This window comes from Somniosus microcephalus, chromosome 3 (assembly GCF_052327205.1).
Source record: "Somniosus microcephalus isolate GS21.2 chromosome 3, FLI_Smic_1.0, whole genome shotgun sequence".
Lineage (NCBI taxonomy): Eukaryota > Metazoa > Chordata > Chondrichthyes > Squaliformes > Somniosidae > Somniosus > Somniosus microcephalus.
The window spans coordinates 247,779,393-247,793,880 of NC_140989.1; the positions used below are offsets into that span (position 1 = coordinate 247,779,393).

Genomic DNA, 14,488 nt, shown 5'->3' on the forward strand with positions numbered 1-14,488 from the left:
CGGCCCCCATCAGGTAATAATGGTAAGTGACACCTGCACATGCGTAGATATAAGGGGCACCGGCAAATGGAAACACTGTACCCAGTTGAAAAGGCATGGACCCTAATTAACCGGTGACGACCGGGAAATATTATGTTTTACAGGATCTTATCCCTTATAGGGGGAGCCACGGGAGAAGCTGTGCAGGCCGGCCAAAGGGACCAACAAGACCTGTATTACAGAAACTCGAGCGACGTTAGCTGTGATCAGGAGCGAAAGGGGATAGGTAATAAAGGAAACCATAAGCCTATATAATAACTTGACCCTACGAGCACTTGAAGTCCCTGAATCAAGAACCATGACATTTAATGTGAAAAGGAGGACAGGTAGAAAAGGGGACCAAGAGAAAAGAGGGATACTAGAAATGGCAGGGGTTGCGACGGTGAACACTATAGACCTGCATATCATAGACAATCGGGTTGATGCCCTAATCTGAATCTTACAAGAATTGTTGGGTAGGGAAGGGGATAACCAAAGACTGCAAGCACAGCTAGGTGATGGTACGGAGGGAGAATTGCTACAAGTGGCCCACACGTTGCGGGACCACGCCAGAACTATAAGTTTGATAAACAAAGCAGGGGAAGACATGAGCCGGCAACTACAGTTGGAAATAGTTTGCGCAGGGTACGGAGCATGGATACTTAGTGAAGTACAACATAACCTAGAGCAACTCCAGCATGGAGAAGTGCCGGATTGGATACCGAATGATTTATTTACCAATTGGGCCTTAGATAAAAACATGACGCATATGTGTGAGGTACGGAGGAACAGTCATGCTTGGATACCAAAAGTAAGATGCATAACCGGACATTTAAATATAATAGGATTTGTACTAGCAATACCGCAGAATGATGTAACAAAAGGAGATCCCTTATACCAAACAAATATAGGGGAGATAAGGAATCAAACTCGCTTGCGCTACCATGACTTGTCCAGACATGTGATTAAAGAGAACAACAGTACGAGGGGTATTAACATAGATGATTGTTATAGAAATAACCAAGTTGTTTTATGCCGAGATCCACCAAGAACGACCAAGGATGACTGTGATTATGGCTGAACGGAAGGGTGCACATTGAGTATCACGCCAATGACACGGGATTCCGAAACAACTGCCGCCCCGCAAGGGAATGAAGAATGGTGTGTGAGCACCAAGGCACCCAATATGACAGTTACGAATAAGGGAGGGATCACCTCCTGTGCCATCACGGATACTGACTTCTGCTTTACCCCACAAGAAGAGACACATGTAAACGGGTATATCATATATCTTGAACTAAAAGAAGAAATTATTAATGGGACAGTGACGGACACTATCCGAGAAGGGTATACAAAGGCAATAAGGTCACAAGGAAAACCGATACCCGAACTGAACGAAGAACAGACCCAACTGGAGCATGACATTCAGAAGCAGAGACTAAAGTATGTTATTTTGATGGAAGAAATAGATAAGCTACAAAAGGACACTGAAGAAATGTTGGCTAGTTGGCCTTGGTATACTAAGTTTTGGAATACTGGACTCAATGTGCAAATACACCCCTGGATAAGAATAATATCACATGTATTGGTTGTCATACAAGGCATTGTATCGGTGATCTTGTTGTTGTTATCCTGTCAAAAATGTAGCAGGAATAAGAGACAAGCCATAGCGAGAGCGATAAGTAAAAAACTGGATAAGGCACATTTAAAAAGTCTGGCAGAAAGGACTTGTCTTATATAACCTCGACGGGAAAGTCAACAGGTGGATCCTGCAGTTTGGGAAGTAGCTACCCAAACGGAGGGACAAACCTGGGGCTCACCCAAGAGAAAGTAATAGGGAAATGGCCTGGCTTGGGCCTATAGCCAAGGGCCATGAGGGGGGATTGTAAGGGGACAAAAATGACTTAGAATTAAAAGTTAGAAGAAACTATAACTTCTTAGAATTAAAATTAGTGGAAACTAGAAGGCTGATAATTTTGTCTCCTACCCTTGCTTAGGAATGTAGGACCTAGGCAAAACAGGAACTGTAAAGCTAATAAGCTGGTCTTTTGTCCCTGCTTAAGATAAGGCAGGACATACAGATTCTCAAAGCATGATGTAAGCACCTCCTGGCCAGAGAAGGAACAGATAATGTAGCCCGCGAATGCTGTAAAGATGGGTTTCTGTGAACCATTTAGCAACCTCCCTGATAAGGGGCATCGAATGGACACAGCCCTTCGCCTATTCTGTAGACCAATCAATGATCGTAGAAGGGGTGTGCACGATGGGTGCACGCCTCAAGTTAGGGTATAATTACTGTACGTATTTGATACTCGGTGGAAGAATCCTTTCTCTGGGATGAGACTGAGATTTTTCTCTTGCATATGCTTGAATAAAGATCGTGAAACTTATCCAAGGTGTCCGTCTGGTGAATTCATGGTTGCTATAGGGCAAGTGTCGACCCCTTATCTCAGGGGGTCCGCTTGAGAGGAGGGAAGACTTCTCTTTTACCTCAACACACCCCACACCATGTTGAGGCCTCAGCCTCATTTAACTCTGGCAGGCGAGCTGTGGGGCTCCAAACAGGCATCTCGTTGGATCGAGGTCTCAAAATCTGGCCGGTGCGACTGCCAGTCTGTACCTCTGTAGCCCACAAAAATGATTCAACACTTATCTATGACGCGCCTCGGGGTCCACCGACACTAAAATGATAATCGGGGTCCTATTTACATCACAGGCCCCGATTTCAATACTAAAAGGGGCCCATCGCTTGAAACAGGTGGACGCTTTGGACGCTCGGCAGTAGGCCGCTTTTAAAGTGGAGCTGACCGCATCATTTTGAGGCCATTACCGCTTTGGTAATGTCAGGTGAATGCTGACATGAATCAGGCATTCATGAAAGAAAGACTTATGAAATAATACTGAGCAGCCTGTATAAATACTCGGGCACGGGCCCAGCTTGCGCAGGACATTCTTAACAGGAACTAGTGAAGGACACAACTAGACCTCCATGTTGTAAAACAGTTGATTAAAGCTTTTTTTAACGCTTAGACTAGTTTTCTTACGTCAAATGCCACTCAAAATCGATCCCACTGACTCCAGTATCAGACTCTTGAAAATTACACTATGGAGTTGAACTAGTTGTAGGCCCAGAATCTAACTTTGCAAATCTTGTGGTCCTGCTGATTTCCCTAGTTCCATTTCATAATTTAGAGATTTTTTTTCATGCATTAGTTAACCAGGAACCTGCATATTTTGAGCATTGATAAAAATCTTTCAGAACTATCTAAAAGGCTAATGGGATACTGGCCTTTATATCTAGAGGACTAGAATACAAGGGGGTAGAAGTTGTGCTGCAGCTATACAAAACCCTGGTTAGACCACACCTGGAGTACTGTGAGCAGTTCTGCGCATCACATCTTAGGAAGGATATATTGGCCTTGGAGGGAGTGCAGTGTAGGTTTACCAGAATGATACCCGGACTTCAAGGTTTAAGTTACGAAGAGAGATTACACAAATTAGGGTTGTATTCCCTAGAATTTAGAAGGTTAAGGGGTGATCTGATCGAAGTTTTTAAGGGGGGCAATTTTCTTACAGGAGGCGAGATGGAGGCGGGTTTCAGTTTGGGTGGGTTTGAAACCCGCCTCCACTGATAGTTCTCAAACATTTGCGTTTTTCCCATGATTGGCCACTTGATTTCAGAGGTGTGGGATGCCCTTGGTCAATTAGTGTTTTGGGATTGAAACCTGCCTCTGTTGACAGCACTTTTCCAGTCTGATTTTATGGCTTCTTGCTCCCTTGGCTCATTCCACAGCATTTCTGCATATCCTGCACCTCCTGCAACATATTTTGAGAAACCACTATGTCCAATTCCAAGGCAAGCGCCTCCCTGAGGCTCTCGGATGAGGCACTGCAAAAGTTGTTTGAGGAGGTGAGAGCTAGCATGGAGATGCTCTTCCACTCATCTGGGAGGAAGAGGCCTGCCAAAGAAATCTCTGTGTGTACAGCTGGCAAGGGATATAACCTTCAGATCTGTGTGCAGATTGGGAGAATGTTTAAGTGTATTGATGAAATGCCATTCCTGTTGGAAAGCATTAAAATGATTTGAAGCCAAAATGTTGCCGTTATGGCATCTGTTCTTTCACCTTAGGCAGCTCCACATTGCGGCCTCCGTCACACTTGCATTGTCAGGTTGGTGGCCTGAGTGAAAGGAGGCCAGAGAGTCATGTCCATTGTCAATGATGTCTAGGCTGGAGCCAAAGACATGTGCCAACTTGGGCAACCTTTGCAAATCTGACCAGGATAAATTCATCCCTTGCATCCCGGGCAGCCATGTGCTCGCTTGCTGCCGCTGCCGTTGGTAGATACACCGGCGCTCTGATCTCCTGCTGCTCCTCCTCCTCCTGCTCCTCCTCCTCCTCCAGATCCTCCTCCTACTCCTCAGCCTCCTCCTCCTCCTCCTCTTCCTCATCTGAGGTCCATGCAGAAAGAAAACAAATGGTTCCCATGCTGCTTGCAGATGCCTCCTTTGGGGAAGCGCTCATTGCAAGCGGGGAGAGGGTCTTCCAAGGAGGTCCCACAGTTGATTGATTCAAGTTGCAGCACCTCCGACTTCGGAAGGCCTTCTAAAAGTGCTCAGAGACCTTTTAAAGCCAAGGTCTGGCACCTGCAGGTAATCCTTGCTGCAATAAACGATGTCTTGTTAGACCTGCAGCTGTAAGGAGACCACCCACAAGTCAACTCGCCAGGTTTACCTGCCGTGGTTCACGAGGTGTGTGGAACATGATGAAATTGTCGAAAAATCACGAGGGCCTCTCAAAATAGGCTTAGAGAGGCCCTTAATGAGCATTTAATGATGACAAGTATCACTATGGCCAGCTGGAGGCGGGACCGTTTCCTGACCTCCAAAACCGGCACCGGCAAAATCCCGCGGAGGCGGGTTCTGAACTCGACCTCATTGAATCTGATTTTCCTGCTTTTCCCGCCTTCAAACCTGCCTCCTCCGACGGCAGAAAATCGTCCCCAAGACATTAAGGGGAACAGATAGGGTAAATAGAGAGAAACTACTTCCGCTGGTTGGGGATTCTAGGACTAGGGGCCATTGTCTAAAATTAGAGCCAGACCTGTCAGGAGTGAAATTAGGAAACACTTCTACAAACAAAGGGTGGTAGAAGTTTGGAACTCTCTTCCGCAAACGGCAATGGATGCTAGATCAATTGTTAATTTTAAGTTGGAGATTGATAGTTTTCTGTTAACCAAAGGTATTAAGGCATATGGGCCAAAGGCGGGTATATGGAGTTAGGTCGCAGATTAGCCAGGATCTCATTGGATGGCAGAGCAGGCTCGAGGGGCTGAATGGCCTACTCCTCACAGAATCACAGAAACCCCACAGTGCAGATAGAGGCCATTTTGGCCCATCGAGCCTGCACCGACACATATTCCACCCGATCCCCGTAACCCCACGTATTTAATCCCCCTAACACTAAGGGTCAATTTATCATAGCCAATCAACCTAACCCGCACATCTTTGGACTGTGGGAGGAAACCGGAGCACCCGGAGGAAACCCACGCAAACACGGGGAGAATGTGCAAACTCCACACAGACAGTCGCCTGAGGCCGGATTCGAACCCGGGTCCCTGGCGCTGTGAGGCAACAGTGCTAACCACTATGCCACCGTGCTGTTCCTGTTCCTATGTTCCTAACTCAAAGGGCTTGTTAGAATCGGCTTGATCTCTAGCCTCAGCAAGTAGGGAGAAACTGTTTCCTCTGGCAAGTGGGTCGGTAACCAGAGATCATAGATTTAAAATAATTGGCAAAAGAACTAGAGGGGAAACGAGGAGAAATTTCTTGACACAGGGGCTTGTTAAGATCGGGAACGCAGTATCTGAAAGGGTGGTGGCATCAGATTCCATAGGAACTTTCAAAAGCCAACAGGTACATGTACTTCAAGAAGACTAATTTGCAGATTTATGGGGAAAAAGCTGAGGTGTGGGTCTAAATTGGATAGCTCTTTCAAAGAGCTGGCACAGGCACGAGTGGGGCTGAATGACCTCCAAATGTCTGTAAGATTCTTTTTATACAGTGTTAGCCATGGCTCAGTGTGTAGCACTCTTGTCTCTGAATCAGAAGGCTGTGGGTTCAAGTCCTACTCCACAGATCCTAAATTGCCCCCATAAACATTAGGCAGGTTTGTACTTCACTGAATGTTATTTTTCTTCCGCTTAAGCAAAGGGAAGCCCATTATGCAGCTGTGGAGCAGGAGGCGACTGAGAGGGGGCGTGGAGGAAACACAATTAGTTAGTACTTTATAAAAATCCCCCAAAGTAGTTTGCCTGCATTATCTATTTTTAGTTAATTAATCCTGTTTACCAATCCAAAAATATTGCATAAAAATTTTTAAGATTTTACTGTATCTTCTAGCATTTCCAACACAAATTCCCCAGCTGGTCCTTTCCATGGGCTCTGTGGAAAAATCCATTGAGGACTGAGTGTTAAAGTGGGCTGAGATGGCTGAGGAGGATGTTCTGGTTCTGGGCTCAATGGACATTTTATAGACCACTTCTTGATTTTCTCACAAGGTTTCCAAATTTACCCCATTTTTTTTTATTGGTTATTTGATCTTGCTTGAGTTGCAAAAGTCCTTTGCACACACCTGCTTCAATCCTAATCTTTTAGTGTTTGATATATTGTACGAAAGGCTGATATTTAGAGATATTTAGTAGATGAGAATCATATATGTATAACTTCAAGTGTAGCCATTGACCAAATAATATTACCCATAATTACTCCGGGGTAACTAGAAAATTTGTTCAAAATGTAGCTGCACAGTCAAAAGCAGTTTTGACTAAGTTTTGATAACAGCCACAGACTGTGAGTGAAGGTTAAATCATTAAATAACATATTATAATGCTGTATAGAACTTAGAATTTGCTTAACAAAACTATAAACAAGATAACACTGAACATGGCAAAGTTGATGGAAATATACTGGAAAGGCGGGATGCTACCTTAGTCTGAGTGACAATGGTATTTTGACCATTAGAACCAATTAAAAAAGGTGATTTTGTTAAAGGCCATATATGGACACTGGCCAAACCAACTTTTGATAAGAAAAGGGTTAAAACCTCGATACCCAAAGAACAACTTCACACAGACGTACTGCGAGGACAAAGGAACAGACTTAAGACAACGTCATCTCTGTCCGAGAGGTTCCAGAGACCGAGGGCTGCGAGCTACTCATTAATACTATCGCCTAATATTAAGTATATTACGCTGTAGGCTTAATAAATTTTGATCTATTGCTCAAATATACTGGCTGCTGCCTATTGGTGTCTTGTCCAAGAACTCAGAGATCATTAAGATTGTACAATATTGCCAAGAGCTTCTGGATCAATACTTTCCCTTGTTAGTGTAGGCCACTGTTGCCCAATAGAAATTGCTGACTAGCCACAGTTGAGGCTACGCCAACACCGTTTTAGCCGCATGCACTAATTTCAGTAGAAAGTGCCTCACAGACACTCACTCACAATACAGGCCACTATATATTTACTGAACAAACATCTATCATCATTCAATAACCAAGGATGGAAAACACTCACAACGATCAAAAAACAGTCGTCTTACCATTTTTTCAACAAATACAAAAAAGGTGAAAGTAGACGTGCATACGCCATGAGAATGAATATTGAGATCACATGCCCAGTGAGTCAGAAAAGCAACTAGCCACATCTGGATTCTCAATTAGCTACATGTGGCGAATGTAATGGACAACACTGCTGTAGGCAAGTTTATCTTTTTAAAGTTAATTTTTTGTGTCACGGTTCCTTCCCCCCCTCCCCCCGCCCCCATTGACTTTGCTCCTTTTTCTGCTCCTTCCCATCAATGGGTCATGTAATGTATGTACCTTTAAGGGGAGAACTACTTTTTACAGCTCCTGTATACTGTAGTACCGGCAGTGACCACACCTGTATATAAACCCTGAGTAGTGATTTGTTCTAGAGTAACCCTCATTCAGTAAACACCTGTTGATCGTTCCCTGCAGTCTCTTGTCTAATTATTGAAGGACACAACATCAAGATACACGGATCTAACATTGGCGACGAGCAGATTCAAACCTACCTGCAACTCTGCATCACCTCCCAGGGATTCGCTCCTGGAGAACAGTGGAAGAAGGCCGAGTCCAGAAGCACGGGCGTCGACCACGGGAAACCCCCCAGTCATTCAGCGGAGATTTGAGCATCGCAGGGGAGGCTGTCAAGAGCCAGGCTTGGCTTTCCAGCCACGGTGGTCCAGTGAAATGGGCTGGCAACAGGGACTGCGCAGACCCTTCCCGGACAGCGGCGGCTAGAGCCGACCGACGGCACAGAAAAAGGCCGAGCAGCGTCAACGGGAGAGAGAGAGCAGGTAGAGCGCACAGGGCGCAGCCGGTGTTCAGGACCGAGCGGCGTCAATGGGGGAGAGAGGCGAGAGAGAGCAGAACACAGCCGGTGTTCAAGGGCTGAGCAGTGTCAACGGGGGAGAGAGGCGCGCAGGAAAACGCGCAGAGCGCAGCCGGTGTTCAAGGGCCAAGCAGCATCAGCGGGGAAGAAAGGAAAGCACGGGAGACGCCATTTTAAGCCGCAGCGGAGAAGAAAGGAAAGCGTGGGAGACGCCATTTTAAGCCAAGTGAAAATGGAATTGGACACAGGATCAGCCCTAACAGTCATAAACCGAAGGGACTACAAACGGCTATTCTCACATATACCCTTGAGAGATACAAAGATTGTCTTGAAGACGTACACGGGGCAAAAAGTCTACATCAAAGGAAAAATAAGGGTGAACATTATATATAACGGCAAGGAAACACCAAAAATGGACCTATATGTATTGCCAGATGGAGGACCACCACTACTAGGATGTGAATGGATCCGGAAGATACAGCTAGATTGGCATTCCATAAAAGCACTGACTGTAGATGCCAAAAAGGATGACGACGTCACACCTGGACGACTGTCAAAAATGCTAACTGACGCACAAGAAGTGTTCCAGCAGGGACTCGGAACACTAAAAGCCATAACAGCGACGATCAAAATAGAGTAAAATGCAAGCCCAAAGTTTTTTAAGGCCAGACCGATACCTTATGCGATCCGCCCAGCCGTCGAAGCAGAGCTGGAAGGTTTGGAACATTCAGGAGTACTGTCCAAAGTGGACTGGAGCGAGTGGGCTACACCCATCGTTCCTGTAATGAAGAGGTTGTTGAGTAATACGCCTGGGGAACCAAAGAAGGTTCGCATCTGTGGGGATTTTAAGGTGACAGTGAACCCAGTCCTTCACACTGTACAATATCCGCTTCCGCGGTTTGAAGATATTTTTGCCTCGCTATCTGGAGGGAAACGCTTCACTAAGATTGATCTGGCCCAGGCGTACCTGCAAATGGAGGTAGAAGAAGCCTCGAAACAGTACCTCACGATCAACACTCATAAAGGTCTCTACCAATACAACCGGCTGGTGTTCAGGGTAGCATCAGCTCCAGCTATTTGGCAAAGGGCAATGGAACAAGTCCTGCAAGGGATTCCAGGGACCCAGTGTTATTTGGACGACATCCTGGTCATGGGCGAAAATGACAGTGATCACCTCGCCAACCTGGAGCAGGTGCTCACTAGATTGAAGGAATATGGGCTCCGAGCTAATCGCCACAAATGCGAGTTTTTCCAGAAGCAGGTCTCGTATTGTGGCCACATTATTGATAAAGAGGGGCTACATAAGTCCCCTGAAAAGATTGAGGCAGTAGTCAAGGCTCCAGCACCGGAAAATGTGTCACAACTGAGGTTGTTCCTCGGGCTGGTGAACTACTACCATAAGTTCTTGCCAAATTTGTCTACCGTACTACACCCACTGAACACCCTACTGCAAACGGGGGTACCATGGAAGTGGAGTGACGAATGTAAACGAGCTTTCCAGAAGAGCAAAGCATTGATCACATCAAAAGAGGTGTTGGCTCATTTCAACCCAGCACTACCAATTCGGTTGGCGTGTGATGCATCACCCTATGGCATTGCAGCGGTGCTGTCGCACAAATTCCCAGACGGCTCGGAGAGGCCAGTAGCCTTTGCGTCTCGGTCAATAACCTCAGCCGAGCGTAACTACGCCCAGATTGACAGGGAGGCCCTCAGCCTAGTGTGGGGAGTGAAAAAGTTCAATCACTATCTGCACGGGCAAAAGTTCACCTTGCTGACTGACCACCAACCACTTGTCTCCATCTTTAATCCAAAGAAGGGTGTTCCGGTGATGACTGCGCAATGGCTACAAAGATGGTCCCTTTTTCTAGGGGCGCACCAATATGAAATCGAGTACAAGGGCTCGAAACAGCATGGAAACGCTGATGGGCTATCACGCCTGCCATTGCCTACTGCGGAGGAAGCACCAGCAGTGGATCCTGTCAAAATATTTCATTCGACTATAATTGAATGCTTGCCAGGAGCTAACGCTGGTATAGAGAAGGAGACCCGAAATGACCCGACACTGTCTCGTGTATATGATTTGATGGTGAAGGGATGGCCAGCACATGGCGACTCACTGTTGCCAGCATTCTCATCCAGAAGAGAACAGCTGTCAGTATGCCAGGGGACCTTGATGTGTGGATCCCGAGTGGTAATTCCACCCAAGTTAAGGGAGAGAGTGCTCAATGTGCTTCACGAAGGTCATCTGGGAGGGGTGAAAATGAAAAGCCTTGCTAGGGCTTATGTGTGGTGGCCGGGGATCGATCAGCAAATCGAGGACCTGACAAAGAGCTGCTCAGGATGCCAGAAGGTCCAAAATGCACTACCACGTGCCCCTCTACACCCATGGGAGTGGCCCTCATCTCCATGGCAATGGGTGCATATTGATTTTGCTGGTCCATTCATGGACTCAATGTTTTTAATAGCCGTGGATGCGCACTCGAAATGGCCTGAGGTGGTCAAAATGTCCTCCAGCACCACGGAGAAAACTATTGCAGTCCTACAGACCATTTTTGCCAGGAACGGCTTGCCAGAGCAGATTTGCTCTGATGACGGACCACAGTTTGTGTCCGAAGAGTTTCGAAGATTTATGAAAAGGAATGGGGTGAGGCATTACACATCCACCCCATATCATCCAGCCACAAATGGATTGGCTGAGAGGTTCGTACAAACCTTTAAAAAAGCAGTAAAGGCCATGTGCGATGACGACATTCCACTGCAGCATAAGATGGACAATTTCCTGTTAGCCTACAGAAATGCGACACATGCAGTTACCAACCAGGCCCCGGCCATGATGTTCTTTAACCGAAGGTTGAGATCTCGTCTGGATTTGCTCAGACCAAATGTACGAAGAGATGTTGAGAATAAGCAATTCCAGCACATCAATGAGAAGCCGACAAGGAGCTTCAATGTAGGGCAACCAGTCTTGGCCCGCGACTACCGAACAGAGAAATGGCAACCAGGAACGATATGCACACGGCAGGGGCCACTAATGTACACAGTGGATGTTGGGGAGAACATTGTGAGACGCCATGCTGACCAGATCCTAGAGTCACAGGAACGAGTCAACCCCATGTCTCGCCCATACGTACCTGGTGATGAACCCAACGTACAGGTAGCATCTACCCCAGAAACAGTAGCATCGGAAGCGGACGAACCAACCGACGACAGGGGGCCAGAATCGCCTCCACACCAAGAGCAAGACACTCGGGAAAGGCGCTATCCAGAAAGGATCAGGAAGCCTCCCCAAAGACTGAATTTATAAATAGACTATTTTCAGCTAATGTTGCATGTTAAAAGTGTTAATTGTAATTAGTTTGATATTTAATTGTTAAATGAGTGTTATGGTACTGTTAATCTAAAAGGGGAGGAATTGTAATGCATGTACCGTTAAGGGGAGAATTACTTTTTACAGCTCTTGTATACTGTAGTACCGGCAGTGACCACACCTGTATATAAACCCTGAGTAGTGATTTTTACAGTTAGTTCTAGAGTAACCCTCATTCAGTAAACACCTGTTGATCGCTCCCTGCAGTCTCTTGTCTAATTATTGAAGGACACAACATCAAGATACACGGATCTAACAGGTCACACGATACAATCACCCCCAGACAAATACTTCCCAGTTACAGAGTCTCCCTCCTTTTCAAGAGAAACTCCTTTGCTCCAGTAAAAGCAAGTTGCCCCTCTGTCCCTTAATCTAATTTAGGGAGATTTCATTTTGAAATAAAATCTGCAGAGAGAGGGGGTGGAGGAGAGCAGTGATCAGAGACATCTAAACCCATCATGACAGTGTTGGAATGGAGAGTCGACGGTAGTTCAGCTCAAAAATTGAATACATGGAGGACATCTTTGGAGGACAAGCACTTTCGAAAAATTTGCATTGCAACATTTACACAAACTGGTTACGTTTGCCAAGAAAAAAGAATCAATTGCTCTTTGACATTATACAAGTAGTTTTGAAACCTTAAAGTTTGTACGGGAATGGGTCAAAGACTACATAAAGCAGGGAGGGAAACATGAATACCCCTTCTGAACAAATTTCACTTCCGCAGTCAACTGTACCTGTTATATTTCATTTCAATCTAAGAGTCTCACTGTTGTAGTGAATGATTCTAGTTACATTGGGTCCATCCTAACAATTTGCAGCCTGGGAGTATTCTCAAGATTAAATGGATGTTAAGTGTTTTGTGTTCTCCCCAGTAGAGGTCACTCTTAAGTAACCAGAAACAGCAAATGAATGCATGAGGTCAGGGCTGAAAATAGCAACACTAATTTAGATGATGGGGAGAGTTTCAGAGAAGCAAGCTTTCACTGTGACGTTGTTGGGGAATGTATCAGAGGGATATACGTTTGTTATTTTCAGCGCACTGAAAGCCGTGAGACAGTTTAGATTTATGTATTTATAAATTCAGTTGGTGAAATTGAAATTCAAAGAAACTAAAGTATGGAAAAATTTGTTCAACTATTGTGTACTTATTCACTTAACCTCTCAATAACCAAAGCCTCCTGTTTTGTGTTTCTTGTAATGTTAACAGGAATCCCCTTTGTTCCTTGTGAAGCTTTGACGGGGATTCTTGTGGCCGGACGTATGTTACCTGATGGCGTGGATTGAAACCTGTATGGTGTGATAGTGAATGATACACGAGAGTGGGGCGGGGGGGATTGAAACCTGTATGGTGTGATAGTGAATGATACACGAGAGTGGGGCGGGGGGATTGAAACCTGTATGGTGTGATAGTGAATGACACACGAGAGTGGGGCGGGGGGATTGAAACCTGTATGGTGTGATAGTGAATGATACACGAGAGCGGGGCGGGGGGGGGATTGAAACCTGTATGCTGTGATAGTGAATGATATACGAGAGTGGAGCTGGGGCGATTGAAACCTGTATGGTGTGATAGTGAATGATACACGAGAGCGGGGCGGGGGATTGAAACCTGTATGCTGTGATAGTAAATGATACACGAGAGCGGGGCGGGGGGATTGAAACCTGTATGGTGTGATAGTGAATGATACACGAGAGCGGGGTGGGGGGATTGAAACCTGTATGCTGTGATAGTGAATGATACACGAGAGCGGGGCGGGGGATTGAAACCTGTATGCTGTGATAGTGGATGATACACGAGAGCGGGGCGGGGGGGGATTGAAACCTGTATGGTGTGATAGTGAATGATACACGAGAGCGGGGCGGGGGATTGAAACCTGTATGGTGTGATAGTAAATGATACACGAGAATGGGGCGGGGGGGATTGAAACCTGTATGGTGTGATAGTGAATGATATACGAGAGTGGGGCGGGGGCGATTGAAACCTGTATGGTGTGATAGTGAATGATACACGAGAGCGGGGTGGGGGGATTGAAACCTGTATGGTGTGATAGTGAATGATACACGAGAGTGGGGGGGGGATTGAAACCTGTATGGTGTGATAGTGAATGATACACGAGAGTGGGGCGGGGGGGATTGAAACCTGTATGGTGTGATAGTGAATGATACACGAGAGTGGGGCGGGGGATTGAAACCTGTATGGTGTGATAGTGAATGATACACGAGAGCGGGGCGGGGGATTGAAACCTGTATGGTGTGATAGTGAATGATCCACGAGAGCGGGGCGGGGGGGGGATTGAAACCTGTATGCTGTGATAGTGAATGATACACGAGAGCGGGGCGGGGGGATTGAAACCGGTATGGTGTGATAGTGAATGATACACGAGAATGGGGCGGGGGGGATTGAAACCTGTATGGTGTGATAGTGAATGATATACGAGAGTGGGGCGGGGGCGATTGAAACCTGTATGGTGTGATAGTGAATGATACATGAGAGCGGGGCGAGGGATTGAAACCTGTATGGTGTGATAGTGAATGATACAGGAGAGCGGGGCGGGGGGGATTGAAACCTGTATGGTGTGATAGTGAATGATACACGAGAGTGGGGCGGGGGGATTGAAACCTGTATGCTGTGATAGTGAATGATACACGAGAGCGGGGCGGGGGGGTTGAAACCTGTATGCTG

General features: G+C 46.2%; 1 pseudogene; it reads left to right on the plus strand.

Moving 5' to 3' along the window:
* Positions 1 to 279: 279 nt before the first annotated feature.
* On the plus strand, positions 280 to 2,254 carry LOC147121810 (uncharacterized; annotated as a pseudogene).
* Positions 2,255 to 14,488: the final 12,234 nt, after the last annotated feature.